The sequence below is a fragment of the Balaenoptera borealis genome (genome assembly GCF_965194805.1).
Source record: "Balaenoptera borealis genome assembly, chromosome: 13".
In the NCBI taxonomy this organism is placed as follows: Eukaryota; Metazoa; Chordata; class Mammalia; order Artiodactyla; family Balaenopteridae; genus Balaenoptera; species Balaenoptera borealis.
Window position 1 is genome coordinate 75,329,538 of NC_138870.1, and position 25,687 is coordinate 75,355,224.

At 38.1% G+C, this 25,687-nt stretch overlaps 1 long non-coding RNA gene across 1 annotated transcript in view; it reads right to left on the reverse strand.

Annotated features, from left to right (window-relative positions):
• Nucleotides 1-25,687, reverse strand: part of LOC309609854 — a 33,528-nt gene extending 7,841 nt beyond the window's left edge. Inside the window, exon 1 of the long non-coding RNA XR_014233624.1 lies at nucleotides 216-25,687. This is a non-coding gene — a long non-coding RNA (uncharacterized lncRNA). The remainder of the gene's footprint in view (nucleotides 1-215) is intronic.

The following is a 25,687-nucleotide window of genomic DNA, read 5'->3' on the forward strand; positions in this document are numbered from 1 at the left end:
ACAAGAATCTTCTAACACCTAACCACTTTGTATCCCTCCAATCCATTCTCCAGGCTATAGTTAAAATAATAATAAAAATGCAAATCTGACCATGTCGCTTTTCTACTTAAAAACCATTAAGGGCTTTATAGCAGTCAGGATAGAATAGAATAGGCTAATGCTTCTCTATCAAAGCCAAAATCTCAGTGGTTTAAGGCAGAAAGTTTCTCTCTCACCTATGCCTAGATCAGGGACTCTCCCAGGCAGCTCTCTTTATCATCAATCCAGATTGGACCCATCACATAGCTCTGCCATCACAGGGCTTCCATGTTCAATCCTGGGAGATGGAGAGGGATGTAGAATCCTTCAGAGATATTCATTACCTCAGGACATGTGATAGTTTCCTATTCTACTAATAACAAATTACCACAAGTGTAGTAGCTTAGAACAACACAAAGTTTTATCTAACAGCTCTGAAGGTCAGGAGGCTCAACTGGTTCTCACTGGGCTAAAGTCTAGGTGTCAGCTGGTTCTTTCTGGAGGCTCTAAGAGAGAATAAACTTCCTTGCCTTTCTAGAGGCTGCCTACATTCCTCAGCTCAGGACCCATTCCTCCATCTCCAAAGCCAGCAGTATAACATTTTCAAATCTCTCTCTCTCTGTCTCTCTCTCTCTGTCTCTCTCTCTCTCTCTCCTTCCCTCCCTCCCTCCTCTCTGCTTCCGTTAACACATCTCTTTGGGACCTTTAAAATTACATTGGCCCATTGGATCATCCAGGATAGCTACCCCATCACAAGATCCTTACCTTAAACACAAGTGCAAAATTACTTTAGCCATGTAACGTAACATATTCACAGGTTCTGGGAATTAGGACATGGATATCTTTGGGGATGGGCATTATTTACCACAGTCCAATTGCTGCATACATTCTATTGCCAGAACTAGTTACATCCTCCCAGCTGCAAGTGTTCTGAGAAGCAGGGTCTCAAATGTGACCAGAAAGAAGAAGAGAACCAGATATTGGTGAGCACTAGTAATGTCTACCCTAGGTTCCCTCTGTAGTTATACAATCTAAACAGTTAACCTGGCTCACTAGGCTTTGGGATCTGCTCCACCCCCACCTACCTGCACTCTGGTCAGAACGAGTTACCGTTCCCCAGATGTGCTCCCTTTTCCTTATCACGTCAGGATATTCACACAAGCTATTCCTTCCTCCTGGAACATTTTCTCTCATCTAACTTTTATCTTTCCTTCAAGTTTTTGATCTAAATTTTCATGTATTGTCATAAGCACTTATTTCACTAATTTTTAAATATAATTATCAATTTATTTTTGTATTAAAAGTGTATAAATCTTTTCTAATTGTATATGGAAAAAATATTCCTGGAGTAGTGTGACCTCAGTATTCCAAGATTAGCTTTGGATTTCAGAAACGTTTTTCTACTAAGATGAACTTAGTTCTCTCACCAATAATAATTTGAATTATCTCATGGTAGAACAGGCTGTGTGGCAAACTAAAGAGATCTCTATCCTTCCAGGTGTTTAAGTAGAGGCTAGATCTATAATCTGTCCAAATCAGCATTGTCTTGAGTTGTTCCATTTTTCTTAGTCATTCTAGTCACTGAGTTTCAAAATATTAGAGTCAACTTTAGCTGTTTCCAATCTCTACTGCCCATGTCAGACATAAGGTACATCTTTCTGCTGTTTCTCCCTTTGTAAACTAGCAGCCTCTGCTCTAGCAAAGTAGAGGTCCTCTTAGTCTACTACAGTAACTCCCCAACTCCTCTCTCTATCTCTCATGGCCCTTCATTAGCCCTTTTCCCCCAATCTCTTTTGCACACAAATCCCAGATTAGTTATATTAATTTGGGCCAGTTCAACATTTGAGGCCATGCATACTCTTGCCCCAGCTAAGTTCTCCAGATTTGGCAATGACAACAGCTAGCTTTTCAGGGCTCTTATGCATACTTATTCATTAGCCCTTGCCTGCAGCCAAGGGCTGATACTACTGCCCACTACTGCCAACATGCCACCTTAAATTTCATATACTAGGTAAAAAAGAGTACTCATTATGCAAATGAAACATCAAGGTAAGACCCTAAGCAACTCCTTCACCACCAGATTTCTACCCTAAACCCTTCTTCATATAGAAATTCTCTAGCTGTCTCTTCTTTCCATTACTTTTCTTTTTATATACTATGTTTTAACTAATCCGGACTCTTTAGTGTATAATGAGTTGAGTTCCACTTTCCTCAAACCTAGATACATTTCTCATGTTTTTCCATAAGCAGTGATGCGGTTAAGAGCGTGGGTGTGCTATTCACACTGCCTGGGATCAAAGGCCTGCTCCACCATTTACTTGCTTTGTGGCTGTGGGCAAGTTAATTAATATCTTTGTACCTCTGTTTCCCCATTTTTACAAAGGGGATCATAATAAACCTAATTTATAGAATTGTTGTGAGGACTAAATGAAAGAAACATGTGTGAAGCATTAGTACATGGGTTGTTACCAAGAAATTCCTAATTTCATTGGTTATTATTCTAAGGGATTTCTTTCCTCCTTCTTTGTCCCAAATTCCACCTTTTAAAAATCCTCCTTATCTTTTAACATTCGGTTTGAAAACCTACCATCTTGATGAAAATATAGTCCTCAACTAGATATTTCTCCTGCATATGCACATATCTACACATGCACACACACACACCATTGTCAGGGTTAACCAAATAAATGTAACAACCAAGTAGAGTCTAGAAAGGAATAAGGCAGTCACAGACCACAGGATAGGAATGACACCAAAGGCTAAAGGACCTGTCTCAAGATTTCTAATTGGCTAGAATTGATCCAGTGGGAATGCAGGATAGCAGAAGGAGATCTACCCCATGATGGCTGAGAAAGAAGTCATATAGTGTGTGCTTTGCACACTTTAATAGGCATATGAATCATCCCGGGATCTCGTTAAGGTGCAGATTCCAATACAGTGGATCTGAGAAGAGGCCTGAAATGCTGCATTTCTAACAAGTTCCAAGGCAATACCATGCTGCTGCTCCTCCAATCTCCTTTGAGTAGCAGGGCTTTAGGGAAGAGGATAAGGTGCAATTCAAGGAAGTCAAGAAAACCACTAAAACCTGTAGGTCAACAAGACAAAGAGTGGATGTATTTGAAGTGATGTCAGCATTATGACAAAGATGTCCCTCATACATGTTTACCCCCCCTCAACAACAACAATTTGGCATCCATCCCTGTATATCCATGCCTTGGTGGTTACTGTGGGATCCAGCACCATATGACAAGGGACCTGGAAGGAGTCTTGCCCACCTGTGCATCAGGTAATAGGCATATAGACCTTGGTCCTGGCTGTAGACCCTGCAGTAGACTGTGAACTGGCTCCAGCCTCTCTCAGCAATTATCCAGGAGCCCTGGAAAACACTCTCTTAGACAATCACTAATGGATGAGACAGCCTTTATGGAAGTCCCGGTTTCCATCAGAGAAGGTCCAGCATGGCATTGGAGCAAACAAATACAAGTTTGGATGCATTGGAGAGAGTAAGAAGGACAGTTTGACTTTACCCACATTATCCCTCCCCCAAGGTGGCAAACTTAGGGCCAAAGGAGATCTTCTTAGCTCATGTTTTCTCCTAGCAGGGAACGTGTGAGCATGTGAGTGAGCACCCAGTTTCCGTAACTGTGTGGGACGCTGCCAAAGAGGCTCATTTCTCTCTTACCCCTTCCATATTACTGAATCATGAGCTGCATGACTGGGGGGTGTGAAGAGTCTGGAAGAGAGGTAAAAAGGATTCTTGGAGGACATTAAAGGAATGCAGATCCTACTAACTGTATTGCAGACTCCATCAAGAAGCCTACCCATGAACTGCTGGGGACACCTCACCTGTAGATCTCCCCAACTAGCTCATGGGCACTCCCAGCACCTTGTGCACCTTACCCACACATGACCCTGTGGCCATCCCCATGTGTACTCCCAGTTGTGGCGGTGAGAGCGAGCTTTGGCAGATGGTTAGTGAGCAAGTATAGAAAGCCAGCCTGGATCTGTGAGCCAGGGAGAGACCACACACTTGAGATTTAGTGCCACCTTTGGGAAAATTAAAGGGAGGCTATCGTCTCTCAGCTTGATGTGTTGCAGGAATAAGAGAAGGCATAGACACTTAATATTTCTGGAGCAAGAAGCATGGAGCAGGTGTATCCATAGAAGATCTGAGAAAGCCTCAGAATCCTTAGCAGAGCTGATGGAAGGTATTTCTCTCTTGAAGGCATTAAAGACTAGAGGAGGTGACTGCTACTTCAAATGTAAAGACAGAAACACAAAACTCCAAGGAACATGAAAAAATCAAGGAAACATGACACCACCAAAAGATCACAATAATATTCCAGTAGATGATCCCAAAGATATGGAGATCTGGGATTTACCTAATAAAAAATTCAAAATAGCTATTTTAGGGAAACTCAATAAGCTACAAGAAAACTCAGAAAGACAATTCAGTAAAATCAGGAAAATAATACACAAACAAAATATGTGTAACAAAGAGATATAAATCATAAAAAATAACCAAACAGAAATTGTGGAGCTAAAGAGTACAATGAATGAAATTAAATTAAAAAATGCATAGAGAACATCAACATCAAAATGCATCAAGCAGAAAAAAGAATCTGTGAGTTAGAAGACAGGAACTTTAAATAATTCAGTCAGGAAAACAAAGAAAAAGAATAAAAATCAATGAAAAAAGCCTACATGATCTATTGGATACCATCAGAAGAAACATTTTCCAATTTTTGGAGTTCCAGAAGGAGAAGAGAGGGAGAAGTGGACAGAAAGCTTATTTAAGGAAATAATGGCTGACAGTTTTCCAAAGTTGGGGAGAGATTTAGATATCCAAGTTCATGAAGCTCTTAGGTCACCAAACAAACTCAATATATAGAGATTTTCTCCAAGACAAGGTATAGTAAAACTGTCAAAAATCAAAGAAAAAAAGAGAATCTTAAAAGCCAGAAGAGAAAAGAAGCTTATATACAAGGAAGCACCCATAAGGCTATCAGTGAATTTCTCAACAGAAACCTTACAGTCCAGGAGAAAGTGGGATAATATATTCAAAGTGCTGAATGAAAACAAACAAACAAACAAAAACCTGCCAACCAAGAATACTCTATCAGGCAAGGTTTTCCTTCAGAAATGAAGGAGAGATACAGACTTTCCCAGAGAAACAAAAGCTGAAGTAGTTCACCACCACTAGACCTGCCTTACAAGAAATGCTGAAAGGCATTCTCCAAGCTGAAATGAAAGGATGCAAATTAGTAACATGAAAACATATGAAAATATACAACACACTGGTAAAAGTAAGTATCTAGTCAAATTCATAATACCTTAATATTATAATATCATGTTACATTAACCACTTAACTCTAGCATGAAGTTTAAAGGACGAGAGTATTAAAAATAACTATAGCCACAATAATTTGTTAATAAATACACAATATAGAAAATAGGAAAAAGCAATTCTAAAATTCATACAGGATCACAAAAGACCCCACATAGCCAAAGAAATCCTGAGAAAGAAGAACAAAGTTGGAGGCATCATACTTCTTGATTTCAAACTATACCACAAAGATATAGTAATCAAAACAGTATGGCACTGGCATAAAAATAGATACGAAGCTAATGGAACAGAATTGAGAGTCCAGGAATAAACCCTCATATATATAGTCTACTAACATTTGACAAGGGAGACAAGAATATTGGATAATCACATGTAGGAGTATAAAATTGGATCCCTATTGTACATTATTCAGAAAAATTAACTTGAAAAGAATTAAAGACCTGATACTATAAAACTCCTAGAAGAAAACATAGGGAGGAACCTCCTTGACACTGGTCTTGGCAATAATTTTTAAAATATAACACCAAAAGCACAAACAACTAAAGCAAAAACAAATAAGTGGGACTATATCAAACTAAAAAGCTTCTGCACGGCAAAAGAAACAATCAACAAAATGAAAAGTCAGCCTGCAGAATGAGAGAAAATATTTGGAAAACTTATATCTGAGAAGTGGTTAATATCCAAAATATTTAAGAAACTCATAGAACTGAAGAGGAAAAAACCAAATAATCTGATTTTTAAATGTGCAGAGGAATTGAATAGACATTTCTCCAAAGAATATATACAAATGGCCAAAAGGTACATAAAAATATGCTCAATACTATTAATCATCAGAAAAATGCACATCAAAACTACAATGAACTATCACCTCTTGCCTGTTAGAATGGCCATCATCAAGATTACAAGAGATAACAAGTGCTGGCAAGTATGTGGAGAAAAGGGACTCCTCATGCACTGTTGGTGGTAATGTAAGTTGGTACAGTCACTATGGAAAACAGTATGAAGTTTCCTCAAAAATTAAAAATAGAATTACCATGTGATTTGGCAATTCCACTCCTGGGTATATAGCCAAAGGAAATGAAATCAGGATCTCAAAAGGATACCTACATTCTCATAGTCATTGCAGCATTATTCACAATAGCCAAGATATAGAAAAAACCTAAGTGTCTGTGTACAGATAAATGGATAAAGAAGATATTATTTATATATATAATATATATTATTAATATATAATGAACATTATTCAGCCATGAGAAAGAAGGAAGTCCTTCCATTTGTGACAACATGGATGGACCTTGAGAGCATTATGCTAAGTGAAATAAGCCAGACAGAGAAAGTAAATAGTGTATGATATCACTAATACGTGGACTCTAAAAAGCCAAACTCATAGAACAGAAAGTAGAATGGTTGTTGCCAGGGGCTGGGTTGGGGAGTGAGGGTAGAAATGGGAAGGTGTTGGTCAAAAGATACAATCTTCCAGTTATAAGTTGAATAAATTCTGGGGAATATAGTACACAGTATGGTGATTATAGTTAACAATACTATATTATATACTTGAAAGTTGTTAAGAGAGTAGATCTTAAATGTTCTCACCACAAAAAACAAACGGTAATTACGTAAGGTGCTGGAGGTGTTAACTAATGCTACTGTGGTAATCATTTTGTGATATATAAGTGTATCAAATGAACATATTGTACCTCTTAAACCTACACAATGTTACATGTCAGTTATATCTCAATAAAGCTGGAAAAAATTAATTAAAAATCTATATTGAATAAAAAAATACCTGAAGAAAAAAATAAGACATAGTGTGAACAAACTGAAGAATAACAGTAGCAAGAAAGGAACATGAGCCAGGAGACCACAATCTAAATCAAAAGCAGGCACATTACATCATTCTTGAACCAGTGACGCAGAAGGTCCAGAAGGATACCTGGAGTCAAAGTCTAGGACAGGGATGCAGAGCCCAGAGAACTGAGCAGAGATCCATATTGGCTGTTGCCAGACTCTCACACTGGCTACACACACAGCCTGCTATCATGTAGGGAAGCAGTGTGGTGGAAAGAGCTCTAGACTTGGAACAAATTCCAGTGAGATACTAGATTCTACCACTTACTGGCTGTATGATCTCTCTGAGGACCCATGTCCTCACCCAAGAAGTTTGGGAGGGGGCGGTTAATACCTTCTTCAAAAGTCTGTAAAATTAAATAAAGTAATTCTTCCACTGAAAGAAAGGCTACCCAGATGATCTCTAAATTACTTTCTAAGATTCAGATTACACACCTATGATTACCATAGCCCTGTTATTTTAAAATCACCATCTCCTTGCCTGTAAGAAAAGTCAGAAGTCTCGTCTAAGTCACTCTCACCAAATCCATTATTATGTAAGTGATGACAGAGAGGTTGCAAAGTGCAGGCAGATAACCTCCAAGAGTGTCATGAATTGGGTGGGAATTGGAGACCCCTAGAGGGTGCTGCCCTTTCACAGGATTATTGCCAAGGGAGAAAATCAGCCTGATTTCAACACGAAAAGAAATATTTACTTGAAAACCTCTTAATTGTTTAAATGTTGGCAATAATTCAAATATTTAAACACTTGTTTAAGCCACGCAAAGCCTATTTGCAGGGCCAATTCTTGCCCCCGGCCAGGCCAACTGTTTTACCCTTCCATCTTTGCCTTAATCCTTCTAGGAATTCATGCATTTTAAAAGAGGATGAATACATGGTAGATTTTAAAAAGACTTGGTATGGTAGATTTTTCAGGCAACCCTACGGTAAAAGCAGGAGACATTTACAGCACAACACATTTTCAGCTCCCTTAACTCGGTCATCAGACTTCTTTTCCTTGGCCTCTTTGCATATATGGAGGATCTATTTTAAACTGGGTGGTCAAGAAGGCCTTTCTGAGGAGGTCACATTTAAACTGAGACTGAAGGATATGGAGAAACTATCATGTAAAGATCTGGAGGAAGACCATTGCAAGAAGCAGGACCCTAAGGTGGAGGAAACGTGGATTATTCTAGGAAGAGGAGGAAGGCTGGTGAGCCTAGAGTACAGAGAGTGAGAAGGAGGGGACTACTGATCTGAAGAGGGAGGGGCAGGCAGCAGGTACCTCATGTAGGGCCTGGCAGGGAAGAAGCTTTAATTCTAGTTTGAGTGCAGTGGGAACCCAGTGGGAAGTTTTTAAAAGGTGAAAACACGATATAATTTTATTTTTGAAAGATCACTTAGGCCACTGTATGAAAAATGGGTTGGAGAGTAGCAGCATAGAACAGAGGACCTATGTTTCAGATTAATGCTAAATGCAGGCAAGAGATAATAATGACTCAAACTAGAATGGTGTCAGCAGAGGTGGAGAGAGTCAGCATGCATTTTGGAGGAAAAGCCAATATGATGTAACATATACATAATAACAAAAAGGGGAGAAAAAAAGAAAGGCAAGGGCTGCCAGGTTCAAGTACATTTAGGAAATGCAGGGCTAAAGGGAAGAGTGTGTGTGTGTGTGTGTGTGTGTGTGTGTGTGTGTGTGTGTGTGTCTTCAGAGGCTGGTGGCAAGAGGGTGAATATGGAATCATTTTCTCCATAAAATATCTCTTGGGACTTGTATACCCCAGAATACACTTTGTAAAACATCTGTCAAAGTATAATTTCAAAAATTTAAAAACACAGTGTTTATAAATGTAACCATTAATTAGGGAACCAGCAGATGGTAAAAAAAGTGGGTATTTGAAGAAGTGGGTGTCTGTATGCATTTGAATACAACTGCTAAGTTAGAGGCAAAACTGATTAATGTCTTCCAGGGCAATAATCTTTGAGATTTTATATTCTGTGGCTCAGAAATTATTTGCTTCCCTACTGGACACTATTGTCCAAGTGTAATGATCAACAGCATCCTGGTTTTGAGGACAAATATACAGTTTTTCTATTTATTAAGTGAACAAGTAAACTCACAAAATCTGAACCTTTAATCAAGAGTGAATTACAAGTCCAAACAAAGGTACATTCCCCTAAATTAGGTAAAGGATTCTTGGGTAGGCCTATTAAACAATGTTCCCGTATAACATTAAAAAGACATGCTGCCCTCTATTTGTCTTATTTTCAAGTTTGGGATAATTTTTCTTAACAGACACCTTTACAATGATAAATAATCTCCAAAGTTTATTCATGATCACTCGTGACTACAACACACACACACACACACACACACACACACAAAATGATAGACTTGTGTTCTGGCTATTTTATTGGTATAGATGTAACGTAAGATGTTAACTTTCTTGAGGATATAGAGCCATACAGTGGCTCATAAGAAATTACGAATGCCAGAGAATCATCTTTCATGTGGAAATATGTAGAAGAAACCTAGGATTGTATTTTCAAAAGCCTCTCTGTTGTTTGCTCTTTGATCCAGAGGCTAAAAAACCAAACTCAAGAAATTTATTTCCCTGAGTTTCACCTGCAGTACTTATCAATGTGGAAGAATTCCTGTCTTGTCAAGGTCTCCATAATCTGAAGTTCCTGACCTGACAGAAAGAGACCTAGGGAAGGCTGAGCTCCTCTTTTGTATCAACAATTCTTTCCTCCTAAGACTTTAACAGTAATTGTCCCAGTAAGACAATTACAGATCTTACTATAGTGTTGAGCTATTTAAGAAATGCTGAACATACAAAACAAACCTAATCATTTATAGCATCCCTTTCTTTATAAGGTGAAAGAACAATTTTTGTGATTTCTCTCGTACTCTCTGGGAAATCTCAATAATAATTTCAGGTGTAAAAGATATATTGAATCCACCATCCCCACACCCCTGAATTTAGGGTCTGATCTTGGAAGCAAAAACAAAGGAGTTATCAAGTGGTCACTCGATTAAGATAGGATCATGCATACCTGAAAAGAATAAATCAAGGAACATTGCCTGTCTATCAGTCAGAATAACAATATTGTATTTTAATTGCACAATAGTAAGGAACTTTAGCTCAAGTAAGGAGCATTTTCTTTTTAATAATAGCAAGATACAGAGTAGCTGCTGTCTAAATAGACTGCATAAAAAGTAAAGGATAAACTTTTATTACATCTGTAAAGAGTAGAATGTGCCAAGACACACTTAGCATTTTCAAAGAGAGAAAACCAAATTCTAGTGTTGTGTGGATATATTCAGCAGTAAAGGATCCACAAGGTCCTTCTTTATAAATTACTTCTTGAATAACTGCCTCAAAACTGAATAAATTTTGCCGGAATTTAACATATTTTATTACTTCTTTTTAGATTCATTATTTTTAGAGATCATAAAGGAAGGAAGTAAAGTTTAATTTCTACAAGCCTACAATTTTCTATAACCATACAAATTTTGTCTCTTACTGTCTTTTTTCATATTCTGAAAATCCTGATACTTTACTTAGGGTCAAAACTACACTCTTTTACCCTTGATAAACTAAAGCACATTTCTTACATTGATACAGTTATACTCCTTTGTCATTATTGTTCCTAACATAGTCTCTATCACTGTGAAATAGCAGCATATATCGTATACATATAGGTGTATAATAGAATATATTTGTGTATGGTTCCTGGCACAGAGGTCCTAAAACCCTTGTAATTTTTTAAATGATAAGAGCTCTAGAAGCCCCTTTTCTTCTAATATTTGGTTTTGACCTTGGTTCCTGACACAGAGTTCCTAAATCCCTTGGAATTTCCTGGGTGATAGGTGTTCCTTTTATTTTAATGTTGACTCTTGGCGGGTCCCTGGAAGGGGGGCCCACCAGAAATACCAAGCCATGATTAGAAGCTTGGAACTTTCAGCCCCACCCCACCCCCCCCATTCTGCAGAGAGGGGCTAGAAATTGAGTTAATGGTTTATCATGCCTATGTGATAAAACCTCCATAAAAATCCCCAAAGCGGAGTTTGAGGAACTTCTAGGTTGGTGACCACATTCAAGTGCCAGATGGGTGAAACACCACAACTCCACAAGGACAGAAGCTCTTGCACTTGGGACCCCTTCAGACCTCATTCTGTGTATCTCTTCATCTGGTTGTTCATCTGTATCTTTTATTGTGTCCTTTATTGTATAATAAACTGGTAAACATAAGTAAGTGTTTCCTTAAGTTCCATGCTAGTTTGTTCTAGCAAATATTGATAACTGAATCTAAAGAGAAGGAAATCATGGGAACCTCTGATCTGTAACCAAGTCAGGCAGAAGTTGTGGGTAACCTGGGGACCTACCACTTGCAACAGGGGGGCAGTGTCCTGGGACCAATCCCTAACCTATGGGGTCCGTCCTAACTCAAGTTAGTGGCAGAACTGAACTGAACTGTAGGACACCTGGGTGTCACAGAGAATTACTTGGTGTCGGGGAGAATCTCCAGACGTCCGATGTCACAAGTGTCATGAGTGTGGTAGGTAGTATGAGAGTAAAGGAGAAACTCAGGAGGGAGGGTGAGGTTTACCTTTACAGTTGCCCATTTTAATTATAATTTTTAGCCAGATTAACTACTTTTCCACAGAGAGAACTGGGAGATAGGTAATTGATGACTGTGCATCATTAGCAAGCATTTTAGCATACTAACAAACCTCGTGAATGGAGAGACGTAAGAATTTCCATCCGGATAGCATAATTCCACTCACAGACACACCAATTTCTTTTACACCTTCTTAAAGTGGCAAAACATCATTTGCCACTATGCCAAAATAGTGCCAATATAATCCAGTGATAAGGCTACCCCCAAACATACAAAAATAAAGGCAAAATAATATATGTATTAAAACAATATTTGGTGACCAATGTTTTAGTGTTCTGCCTTACTGAAAATATATCTGTATATCCAAGATTAATTACCTGAGTATAATAATACTTCAAGAATTAAAAAATAATTTTTTTAATTAATTATAGATTTTGGAAACTTTCTTTACGCTGACACACTATAGAACATAATTACTATTTATATAAAAACATTTGTCAAATGTGTAGTTCAATTTGTTTGAACACATGATTTTACCCTTTTTCTTAATTTTAAATGTTATGTGGAAATAGCAGTAGGAAGTAGTGTTGGCTTATCTGATTGGTAAAACAGTATTAGAATGTTAATAAGTTCAGATTAACTAATTTCTTCAATTAAAAAAAAAAACTGCAAATGTTATATAAAATAGAATTGCATTCTACTTGTTTTCTCCTTGGATTCTACTCCACATTCATAAGGCCAGAAAAAGACATTGCTTTTTTAAAAGCAAAATGATTAAACCCAGCATATTTTGTCCTAAAATTTACCTTATTTATATGAATTTGGATTATTATTTAACATGTAAGATATGAGAATTTAAAAACATGGGAACTTGGAGAATATTAGATTTATGTAAGCGTTCATGAATCTCTTTTAAACAATCAGAACAGAGCTCTTTTATTTTGAGACTTTATTATTTAATTTATTACTATCCTCTTGAGATAGGAAGATACTCCACATTCATATGATGAGAGGGGTTTCAATTACCTATTGCTGCTCAACAACCCACTGCAAAACATAGTAGCTGGAGACAACAACTATCAGTTATCTGGATAACAAAGCCACAAATTGGACAGGACTTGGGGAAGGGTCCACACAGTGTCAGTGAGGGTGGCTTGCCTGGGGGATGAGGATCTAATTCCAAAATCCAATCCCACTTGGCTAGCAAGTGGGTTCTGACTGTTGGCTGTTAACTCAACAAGGGCTGAAGGCTGGGGCCTCTGTTCCTCTCCATGTGGGTCTTTCTACACGCATGGCTTGGGCTTCCTCACTGCATGGTGGTGGGTCCCAAGCATAGGAACAAACTGTATCACCTATTATGATTTAGCTTCAGAAGTTACATAGTGTCACACCATAGTGCAAAACCTGCTTATGATCGTACAGAAAATACATCCTGCCTCTCAATAGGAGGAGTGTCAAAGTCATGTTGTAATAACATGTTGGATGGAAGAACGTGTTGTGGCCATTTGGGGAAAATACAATCTGTCAAAAGAAGTAAAGACTATTCTCAAATACAGTCACAGAGACACACAGAGAGCTTATTTCACAACCTCAGCCATGGGTCAAAAGTAAAAACAAAATGCAGAAAACACACTTGTCCAGATCTCAGTGCCTTCTTCTCCTTTCCAAGGGGACTGAAATAGTTTCTTAAATAATTTAAGAAAAATATTTAAAAAATAATTTTACCAAAAAAAAAAAAAAAGTTCAATAAACCAGATCCTCTGTCCTTTCTTACCATCTGAATGATTAAACAAACCCAGATTCCCCATCATTGCTCCCATCAGGGGAAAATAACCTATTGGCCCTGTGCCTCTCTCTGACCTACAAAAAGTCATTGTTAGCTTGCATGAGTAAAAGTTGCCTTTAGTGCATACTCAGGAAAATAGAGTGTGTTTAAATTTCACAATTTAGCCTTATTTTCACAAATGATATTTTCTAACAAGAATTTAATCTCAACAAATATGATTTTTAAGCTAAAACTTGTAATCAGTGTGATACATCTGGCCAATAAAAAGCTAAACAGAAATAATATTGATTCATTTTTAATTATTCTTCCATCTTTATGGCCAGTGATAAACCTTTGGCCTTTAGTAGCAGAGTGCAGTAGTTGGAATTTGGATATGGGCACAGGTACTGGCTCTACTACATACTAGTTATGTGTTCTTGGGCTTCTCACTAGTCCTTGGTTTCCTCATAGGCAAAGAGGGTCACATGAGTGTTAAATAAATAAATATAGGTAAACACTTAACATGGTGCCTGGCACAGAGTAATCCCAGTAAATGCAAGATATTATTATAACAATTACTACATAATAGTAATATAATGTAATATATTATATAGACTATATAATATAGTATGTATATTACTATATATTATATATAATATAGTATATATAATTAATTATTTTATTATACCTATGGTAATATAATTATAACTATAACCCCCCTTCTTCATACCCCAATATATATAAGCTAATGTGATATCAAGAGGGCTGTTAATTTGACTCTATTTTTATTTGGATGGTCCAAAAATTAAAGTGATAATAATCAGTCTCCACAAACGTTCAATATTTCAACCATAAACTGTAGAGGAAAACACATTGTCATCCAACACCTTTCTTTTAATCCTAGGATTTATGTGATACATTTCACTGTGTTTTTGCATGAATTTGAATTGCTTTTGGTTCGAAACTACTTCAGAAAGAACGAATTATTTTTGTTGCTGGGAGCTGAGGAATACTTACTGTCTGAAAACAGACACCCAAATACAGGCCCTTATTAGACATGTCTTTCATTCATTCCAGGAGCCACTTGGGGGTGTCGAGATCTGGAGTCACATAAATGCAAGGCTGATCCCCTGCCCCTACCGTCAGCTACACATGCAAATAAATTCTAGTCCTTTCTCCCTGAGGTTTCCTCTTGTGCTTATGCCCAGAAAGCAGACACATGCATTCCCAAGCAAATGCAGAATTTTCCAAAGTCCTCTCTTTAGAAACCAGAGACTCTCATGTATCCAATTCTTATCCAGGTTCGCAAAGCCATTCAGATGGAGACTAATAAAAACTCTTTCCTGTGAGAAAACAGTTAATAGCTGAATATACTGCAACACCGTCACTAGCTTATCTCATATATCACCATCTTTATAACACAGAGCTCCAGATCTGCATACAAAGAACTCCTAGAAGAAACATAATGGTAATAGGAAAACAAAAACCAAGCATTTTGATGGCACATCTTCTACTTCTGATAAATAACCAGCTAAACTAAAGGCACCTCAATCCAGCATCCTCATTTTGTGTGCAAGAAGGACGACTAGTGGTAAGAAGATGTACTTTTCACAATTTCTCATGCCTTGAATTCATAGAATCAAATATTTAAAATTAAATTTACAGATCATTTAGTTTAGGTTTATCACTGAGGAAAAATGAGGCCATGAAAAGGAGAAGTGAATTAACTACTCAAGATTTCCTATTTATTTAGTGCCAGATCCAGGTCTTTTTCTAATATGTAGCGTCTCTTAGGTTCAACTTTCTTTGGCTTGGAATATGCAGTATAAAATAATTAGCTCAGACTCCTTTGGTGTCATTTAGAAGAATTTGGTTCTTTGTGCAAAGGCAAGCTGAAACTGGTATGCTCAAAACTGGGAACCTTATACCTTAGTCTTCCTGAAGAATTTTGGTAGAGGTTTGTCTTAATTTCTGATTGGTTTTGAACTTTCTGAAAAGGAGTAGGTGTTATGTATTTATTTTGGTCCATATGTGTGCACTGGAACTTTTTCAATGGAGGGATTGTTGAACAAGTAGATGGAAACTTGGGATGTTCTACCAGGACTAAGCTCCCCAGTCCTCTATCCACATACCTAAACACCTCAAGAACCCAATCACCAGAGCCCTGCATTCCTCAGACCATGACTAAATGTTGACACTCTTGCCTGAATGTGTGTCTAGGAATAACTGTGTACCAACAAGTTCATAATTTTTAACTAAATTTAATTTTGCTTTGGAAACTTGGAACAGTAATTAGGTAATGAGTGTGTCTGGAAGTAATTGTTTTCAATTCAAAGCTTGAACAAAGATCTCTGCAAATCATCTAGGTGTTTGCTTTTCATCACTTACTCAAAGTATTTCTGAATTTTAACATAAAACTGTCCTCTGGGCAGAGACTCCCACACAAGAGAAAAAAGAAAATCTTCTTACAGGTGGCTAAGATAAAAACAAAACAGAAAGAAAAAAAGAAGGAGAACTAAGAAATATACTCTTGAAAGTCACCTGACTGTCCTGAATTGGTAGCCAAAAAATGAGTGGGGATGAAGTAACTCCGGCCTTTCTGATCTCCTACTCAAATTAAAGATGTTCCACATTTCACATGTTTTTTTTGTGCATAAACTCTATCTCAGCACTGCTCCCCACAATGACCACATTCGCTGGCATGAGGAACAGCACAGAAGTTCCTCTTCTATGAAGTATTTATGATGGACTTTGAAGATTGGGGGAGATCACAAAGGTTAAAGTAGACAAGAGGAAAAAGAACCTTCTCAGAAAAGACAATCATGAGTAAATGTTAATGGTAGAAAATACCATGGTGCATACTACCTCTTCTATGAAAGTATTTTCTTGTACATACTACTGAAAGTGCTCTTTTTTAAAAAGTTGAATCATCCATCTCTTACCAATTCTCTCCAGTACATAAAGGGTGAATGCTCTTTTCGAAGTGGTAGGTGATAGCATGTCCTTATTCATTTATTCAACAACATGCAGCACTTACAGCCCCCATGAACTGTACTGGGGGCTGATGTCATTAAGTAACTAAAAGTAAGGAAGCCAGACTTTTTTTTTAATTCCAGTGCAATGATATATAAACACTCTGATAATGTATACATACCAATTTGATGGTATGTATATATTAACCAAACATTTATTGATGGGAAGATCATATGTTCCAGCTTGCCCACTTTACATCCATTGTCTCCATGGAATGATTAAAAGCATCCTAGTTTGGAAGGCAAATTATATGGTTGCCCTATTTATGAAACAACTCATGCATGCTGAGCACTAGAGATACAAGAAAATCTCTACCCTTAAGGAGTTCAGTATAGTAGAAGAGAAAGAGAATTAAATAAACAATTTTAATACATGTGGTAAGTGTTATATATTATAGATATATACACAGAGTGTCTTCAAAGTTTATTTATAGCATACCTGGTCCAGACCTAAGGTAAGGAATACTTTATAAAGTCCAAGGGGCATAGAGCAGGTAGTCTCAAAGAAAAAATAAGAGTTAGCTAAGTGAAAGAAGAATGTTCCAAGCAGAAGGAGGTATAGTTGCCAAGGCAGAGGAACAAGAGAGAGCAGAGCAGCTTTCAGAAACTAAAAGCATTTGATTTGTCTGGAGCATCACATGCAAGCATGGAGAGACAGGAGATAGAGCTGGTGAGGTTAATAGCTGGATTATGAAGACACTCACATGCAGATTTAAGGTCTGAACAGAATCCCAAGGATTGGGAAGTTATTGATGCCTAAAATACAAGATTGCTTTGGCACAGCATGGAGTATAAAATGGAGGGGACGAGACTACAGAGAGAGGTAAGCAGAAGATTTCGGGGTGAGATTTACATGAAGTCTCATTAAGTGAGCTTATTTGGTATGATGCTTTTTTTTCTTTCCCCTCTTTTTTATTGCTTTCTGCTTGGAATAAGAATGTGATGGCTGGATTCCAGCAAACATATTGAGACCTTGAGGAAGGAAGGGACACATGTGAATGAGCAAAGCAGAAATGATGATTCTGGATTCCTATGACATTGTGGATTCATCTTACTAATTATAGATCACCTCCTAAGCACCACTCCATCCATTCTCATTTCTCCTCCCCAGAGTTAACCATTATCCTGAAGTTGATGTGTATCATCTCACAAATATTTTATATTTTATGGTATAAATATTTAAAACTAAATGTATCATTTTGTATTACATTAATTAGGGTACATATTGAGCTGCTATAACAAAGAAACCTCAAAATACAGTGACTCAGAAATACCGTGGCTCAATCGAGGAGTCCAGTGATAGACTAGCAATCCAGGCCAGATGACCACAAGGCCATCTGGAACCTAGGCTCCTTCTCTTGGTGTTGCATCATCATTGTGGGTGTTCTAATAGTTGAAGCTGGTATTTCTGCATACCAGCTATCAGAAGGGGAAGGAGAGGTAGTGGTGGGCATGCAGCCTCCTTTACACATTTAAGGATGTAACAGTGAAATTACACACATAATTCTGCTTACATCACACTGGGTAGAATCTGGCTCATGGCTACACTGAGCTTCAAGGAAGCCTAGAAATTATCTAGCAATATAGCCCCATACTCATATACTCTGCTGAATCTTGGGTGAGTGGCTATTCTATTACTGGAAGAAAGAAGAGTAAATTTGATCCTGAGTAACAGTTAGTCACTCATATGTTTTTAACATTTATATAAGTTGATTTCATTGTGTTTATCCTTTTATAATTAATTTCTTACATCAATGTTGCATTTTTGAGATTTATCCTTATTGTTACATATAAATAAATTTTAGTTATTTTAATAACGGCACAGATCCCATTGTGGCTATAAATCACCCTTTATCCACCCATTTACTGGTGGATATTGAGGTATAAAAATCTAGTAAATAACCCGCATCTTCCCTGAGTGTTGAACTAATTGAGAATCAATTTTACCATGTGGGAAATTACCTTCATACAATGGTGGCCTCCAAGTACAGCACCAGGAAAGCTCTCCTAGAGGCCATGGAACAGAAACGTTCACAGACCATGTTAAAATGCTCAAATCACATAGTTTATTAAATCAATATAAAGTACACAGTGAGGAGCAAGAGCAAAGAGATGGGGTAGGTTAATATAGTTATGAAAGAATACAAGCAGGGCGGAAGGACCACAGAACCTGAATCCTGTCTCTGTCTGATCATCTGCCTTCTCTGCTGATGATGTGATTGTGAAGATCAGAGTCGAGTTTTGAAGCAAGAGGTCCACAGACAGAAGATGACTAAGCTAACACAAGTCTTGCTTCATTTAAGAGACTTAGGGGCAATTAAGCTGATGAGCAAGCATGAATTTTGTCTGCATTTTCTGGACAGAGAACTTGTGGTGCCAGAATGGGTGTTACCAGTAGGTGACTTATTTAAATCTTCATGAATATTGAGTGCTACTTCATATGTGCATATTTAATGACTTATAATTATCTGTATCCTCTTGGTGCTTCTTTCCTTCTTGTCTGTTTCTAGCACTCATATGCTCTATTTACTTCATCCATATCTATCATATCTTATAGATTACTGACTTGTCTACACTTAAACACATTCTATGAGTTTCATCATCCCATTTGTTTCTCTTGTGCTCTATAGCAGAGTTGAATATTCTCAAATAATATAGAAACACATAGTACAAGTTGAAGCAAGACAGCTGCAGGCTTTTCTGGTAAGAGTGGAGCCTTTACCACTGAGTTCATGATATGGCCAAGAACAATTGGCAGACTTATTCTGAAATGGAGGAAAAGATGAAGGCATGCTCAGTTGTTTTTCCCCCCAAACTACCAAAAATATAAATTGCTTTACTTCTCCAAGTGGTAAGTGGGGATATAGAGAGGCCAGGAATGTTATACAAGTGTAGGTCCTTCCACATGGAAGAAAATATCTGGAGTGTGTGTTATTTCCCCTCTAAAGTAAGAATAGAATTGTCAGATGAAGAACCAAAAGGACACCATTATAATACATAAATAAGATACCAGGAAATACAGCTTACATCTGTAGAGAAGTTGTTTTCATAATATTGAACCTCAGAATTAGACTGACTTACCCACAATCAACCACCCACAGTCAGTGCTGGACCAACACAAGCTTCACGCATGGAACAAGACCTTCACCACTAAGATGACAGCATGACTGAGAGCAATTGGAAGCAATGCCAGCCCCCAAGATGTGCACGTGCAATCTTGTATCCCAAATCACCAATGAGATATTTCACTCCTCACAAGGGGGGGAGTGAGGGAGGATGGGTGGAAAAAATGTTCATCCTAAAAATTTCCAGTGTTTCTCTTAACCTATTAAATCTAACCAATAAATGTATAATCAAACAGGGAAGAACCCTTCATCCTTTTAGGGTGGTCCTGTTCCTACCTTTACAAAGCTGCTCCCCTGATACCAACCATAAGTCTATGGGTTCTTCCTAGAATGACTGCCAGTGAAGAAAGCAGCCTCAAAAGTCAAGTGTAAAATATCTTCTCAAAATGTTCTATGTCAGAGCAGCAAATTAGTTACATTAACTCTGACACCACTTCATTCCAAGGCTGAAATTCACTCTTCATCCTATTTCTCATTACAAATTTTGTCCAGCATCATTGTTCACTATGGCTCATGAGAAAATCCAATTCAAAGATTAAGTTCCTCAAATGTTCAAGGTCAATGATATCAAGGCCAAAAATCAAATTGTTTTTCCACTGTAATTTGAAGTTGAAATAAATGAGAAAAGAGAGTCTAAAATTTATCTTCTCCAATTTCTTATTCTGCTCAGTCTAGCTAGAGGGGATCTAGTGGCTACAGAGAACCCAGAGGGTTTCAGCAGTGGCATCCTGGGTTGAACTCACAAGAACTAATTTAGCGCCTTCATCTCAAAATTTAGGTAATTTCAACAATGCACCTCAGTTATTAAATGGTCCAAAGGATGAGTAGGATACAGAATATTATCCCAGCACCAATACCACACCTATAAGATGCAGAGGGAAAAAAGTAACTCATAAAGTAGTTATCCCAGGCAAAATTTAAGTTCCTGAAACATATTAGTTAGTGATGTCAAAGATCACAGCAAAACCTCACTGATATCTGAGGTAAGGAAAGTAGAGAGAAAAACTTGGTTTGAACCTCATCAGAATGCTGATAAATCTATTCCAGATGTTCAGTGTCTACAAATCGTCAATTTAAATTAACATGGGAAAGATCTCCCAGCAAGTGGTTAATGCATGGCCATGCATTTGCTGTTTTGAGCGTCTGGGGGTGGGTGGAGTTGGGGCTTGTTATAGGAAATCTATTCATGCTTATAGTCTTGTCTCTCTGACTGTGGCATTTTAGATATTGTGGTCTTCTTGCAATGCTTAGAAACTCTACTGGTGGCAGCCTACAAGTCTAACTCAAAATGCCTTCTCGTCCAGACTATCCAATGAATTTCCATTTCCCCTTTGTGCTTGTTGTTTCTGGCTTTGTGGTGCTACTTTCCGGTAGGACTCTGCCTTGTGAAAGATGCACCCACCCGTGTGAGCAGACACATTCATTCCAGTGTCTTCATGGCTTTTGCCATCAGCACTTGCAATAGAATTGCTTGAGATTGTGATATGAACCTCCTAAGGAAGATTTTCCCCAACTCTCTGAATTTATCCACCTAGGGAATCTGCCCTCAGCAGGTTATTTTGTTTGTTTATTATTTATAAAATAAAAATTGTATATATGTAAGGTGTACAATATGATGATTTGATATACATATGCATAGTGGAATGAAATATTTACTACAGTCAAACCAATGACATACCTTCTCACGTAATTACTTCTTTCGTGTGTGAGAGTACCCGAAATCTACTCTCTTAGCAAATTTCCTGTATTCAATATAGTTTTTTAAAAATTATTTATTTATTTATTTGGCTGTGCCTGGTCTTAGTTGCAGCACGCGGGGTCTTCATTGTGGCATGCGGGCTCTTTTAGTTGCGGCATGCAGGATCTAGTACCCCAACCAGGGGTCAAACCCAGTCCCCCTGCATTGGGAGCTCAGAGTCTTAACCACTGCACCACCAGGGAAGTCCCTCAATATAGTTTTATAGTAGTCCCCCCTTATCTGAAGGGGATATGTTCTAAGACCCCCCAGTGGATGCCCGAAACCGTGGATAGTACCAAACTCTATATGCACTATGCTTTTTTTCAATATATACATGCCTGTGATAAAGTTTAATTTATAAATTAGGCACAGTAAGAGATTAACAGTAACTAACAGTAAAGTAGAATAATTATAACAATATACTGTAATAAAAGTTATATGAATGTGGTCCCTCTCTCTCAAAATATTGTACATATTTAATACCTTTTCCATCTTATCTAAGCACTTATTGTGCAGTGTGGCCATAACATTGCAGTTTGAGATGCAACAGCAACACTAGCATGAATTTCTTTTTCTTCTTCACAATTTCATTAGTAGAAGATTCATTCTTACCACAGATCTTAGCAATCTCAGCGTACGACTTTTTTCTTTCCTTATTAAGTCGAGAACTTTCACCTTTTTACTTCAAAGTAGCAGTTTACAGCTTCTCTTTGGCATATCCAAATTGCCAGCATCACTCCTCTTGTGCCCCGGGGCCATTATTAAGTAAAAGAAGGGCTACTTGAACACAAGCACTGTGATAGCACGACAGTAGATCTGATGGCTGCGAAGGCTACTAAGTGACTAACAGGCAGGACTTGCTAGACAAAAGGATGATTCATGTCCCAGGCAGGACAGAGAGGGAGGGTGTGGGACTTCATCACGGTACTCAGAACGGTGCTGCAATTTAAAATTTATGAATCATTTATTTGTGGAATTTCCTGTTTAATATTTTCCGACCACAGTTGACCACAGGTAACTGAAACCATGGAAAGCGCAACCACAGATAAGGGGGGATTACTGTATTCACTAGTCATCATGCTCTACATTAGATCTCTAGAACTAATCATTTTACAGGATGTGACTGTGTACCTTTTGATGGACATCTCTTCATTTCTCCCACTTCTCCATCCCTACTAACCTTCGTTCTACTCTCCACTTATATATATTCGGCTTTTTAAGATCCTACGTTAAGCGAGATCATGTAGCTTTTTTTCTTTCTTAGCAGGTTCTTAAAATGAAGCTGTAGTCTTAAAATGAAGTCTGAAGTCTGTGCCCCTAGTGACATAGCAAGGTCCAGTAACTCAGATGCTCCTCAAGGGACTGTCAATTCTGTTTTTAAATGTTCTAGCCTTGTGTAGCATTCTTTCCATTAAGTGCGTGTGTGTAGTGTGTGTATTGCAATAGCAGGATGATCCTCTAGTGCTTTATATCACTCTACTCTTCCCCTACATCTTTGAGAATGATTCTACAGGGTTTGTAAACAGTTTATCCTGCTTCCTAAATTACTCCTTTTCCTTCTGTACCTCACAAAGGACTATGATTTTTGTCCTGAATGTCTTCTTTCCTTAAACTTACAGTTTGATTTCTGACCCAGACATTTAGTTTTCTAACTTATTTCTCCAGGGTTTGTATTGTATTTCTTTCTTAACAAGAGATATGAAATTAGTTTGTTCTGAACCTGCCAGAATTAGCCACTGCTCAACAAAGCCTCTCCGCTGTCACCTTTCTTGGTTGAAGGCTCAGCTGGAAGGCATCTCCTGTAGCTCAGCCTTCAACCAGGCCTGGACTTGACCTACTATTGCACTGTGTGCTCCTTTAATATTTTCTCTCTGCTGGGCCTTCCTTTAGAGCTTTAATTTCCTAATTTTCTCAGACATGTTCCCTTTCAGAACAAGCAATTCCTATGTTCCCACATACAGAAACTGGTGCCTTGAAACTCCCTCAATAATTCTTCGAGTCTGATACTGACCTTCCTCATTTTCTCCTCTGAAATCTATCTAGATTTCCTGCCGCCACTCTGAAGAGTTGTTTTAAATTTTAGGGGGATCCAGTCTTTAAAGTTCCCAAGACAATGTCTCAAATGCCTCCATCTAAGGGACAAGAGCTTAGCAAGTTGCTTTTCTTAAACAACATTAGAAAAGTTGCCTCTTAATAGTGCCCTAAATCCTGGCCTTCCCTGGGGCAACCATTCCGGTTTGCTCCCTAGGATTTTGCCTTTCTTCATTGGGCCCCAGTCAATGTTCTGACAGGACAAAACTAAGGCAGTGCCTCCCCTCCCCTTCTAATGACCCCAAGAGACTTAGTTTAACGTGCATCTCCATTTTTCTTTAATATTTTTTATATGCTCCATCCTTAAAATTTTCATCTCCCTTTTATAAAAGTCTTGCTTCTTCTATAGGATCTCCACTGTTTTCCTTAAGAAATTCCTTCTCTCCTAGTTTAATCAGCCTGTCTCTGTTTATTATTGTGTTTTAATTTTTATTATGCCATGTGTTTCAAACCTCTACAGTTTATCTTTGAATTCCTACACAGACCAGACTATGTGAGACAGATTATTCCAGGCACAGAATTCTTTTATTGTCTTTCTAATTATTGAGTCTGCAATAATTTCATTGAGTGCTCTACTGCAATCTCCCCAGAATGGTATGTCTCATTATAATTGGTGCTCTGGTCCTTTTTTGTTTGTTTGTTTTCTTGAAAATAATAACATCTACCACAGATTGGATCTCAATTCAGGTCTGAACTCATGTAATTTTCAAGTCCAAAGTGCATAGGAAAGCACATGATAGGAAAAGTTTAACAACTAGCTGGGAGTTAGGATAGGGAAAAACCCTGATGTGTAGGGTTTACCGATTTCAAAAGCATAAATGCTCCCATCATGGCCAATTTCAAGCTACCAATGTGATATCAACCACTTCACAAAATTACTGAAAATTTAACAGTCAGCTCTCATGAGTTAATACAAACTAGCTTTTGCATACCACTGGGTGACCCCTTGGCCTGTGAGTAAGCCACATAAATCCAAGATGTCTAAGATTTGTTCCTTTGAAGTTCTCTATAATCTTGGTAGCAAAATGGAATTTGAAACACCAATCTAAGGCTACCTAGCTAGGCCTATTTCTAAATGTTTAAACCTGGAACCTCTGCTAGTGCTCTGTAATTCATGTGGAATTCACTTCTGCCTTCAGCTTAAAATCAGCAAATACTGTTCTGTTCAAGAATGGCTCAGAAGATTTAATCCTGCCTCTGCCTGATACCTGGTCCAGGTGTAGATCCAGATCGACTTGGTGATCTGCATTTTCAAGTCCCCACCACTTGATTCAGATGTCACCTTGGCCTGGGCCTCTGCTGAAGCTTACAGCCTGCTGAGCAGTTGCTTTTGCTAAATGCAGAGCAGGGCTAGATGATGTTTGCTTATGGCCTCATGTGTGTAGGCCTTGCCTTTCTGAAAACGGTCACACACACATGTGTACAAAGCCCCTATAAGCTGAAGAAACTCACTAAGGTGAACATCTCCTATGGCCACAGCCTAGCATAGTAACCCCAAAGCATAGATTTATCCACCTTGGGCATCTAAGAGCCTCTTTATTCATATGTTCTTTTCTCCTAAATTATATTTCTTACTTGTTTCTTAATGTTGGGATTCAAGGGGTTCAATAAATAGCATACCTCTATACTGACCCATTCAATAAATGAGATAAGAGGATGGCTGATGGAGATCAAATGTCACCTTTTTACTGGTAAAATTGAACTGGAGAATATGGCTTATATCTGTGGGCAAATGGGTTTCGTAATTCTGAACCCCAGAACCTAAGGCATAGGCAGCGGTCACCCAGGGCCATCCTCCCCATACCAACAGGGCAGGACTATAAAACCTGTAGAATGAAGTAGAGTAAAATGTGCACTTTTTGCCTGGAGTCACTCTCCCAAGAAAGGAGAGAAAGGAGCCAAGCCATGCAGCTTCGTTTCCTTATGTAAGCCTCACCAATAATTTGCTCCTCTTCCTGTGGCAAGAACATGAGAGGTTGTGCTAAACATCATTATAAGGGTATAAGCGTTTTGACTTATAATAAACCATGTATTGCTTCCCGGTTTTCTTGCTATTAACAACAATGCTGCAGTGCAAATCTTTATCCCTATATCCGTATGCAATGTGCAAGAATG